Source organism: Octopus bimaculoides, chromosome 23 (assembly GCF_001194135.2).
Source record: "Octopus bimaculoides isolate UCB-OBI-ISO-001 chromosome 23, ASM119413v2, whole genome shotgun sequence".
Lineage (NCBI taxonomy): Eukaryota > Metazoa > Mollusca > Cephalopoda > Octopoda > Octopodidae > Octopus > Octopus bimaculoides.
This window is the reverse complement of record NC_069003.1, coordinates 11,256,570-11,256,802: the sequence shown is the minus strand read 5'-3', so window position 1 is coordinate 11,256,802 and position 233 is coordinate 11,256,570.

Below are 233 nucleotides of genomic sequence, written 5' to 3'. Positions count from 1 at the left end.
TTGAGTATTGAAGATCTAATTGGTTGAGTATCGAAGATCCAACTGGTTGTATATCGAAGATCCAACTGGTTGAGTATCGAAGATCCAATTGGTTGAGTATCGAAGATCCAACTGGTTGAATATCGAAGATCGAAATGGTTGAGTATCGAACATCCAACTGGTTGAGTATCGAAGATCCAACTGGTTGAATATCGAAGATCCAACTGATTGAGTATCGAAGATCCAACTGGTTG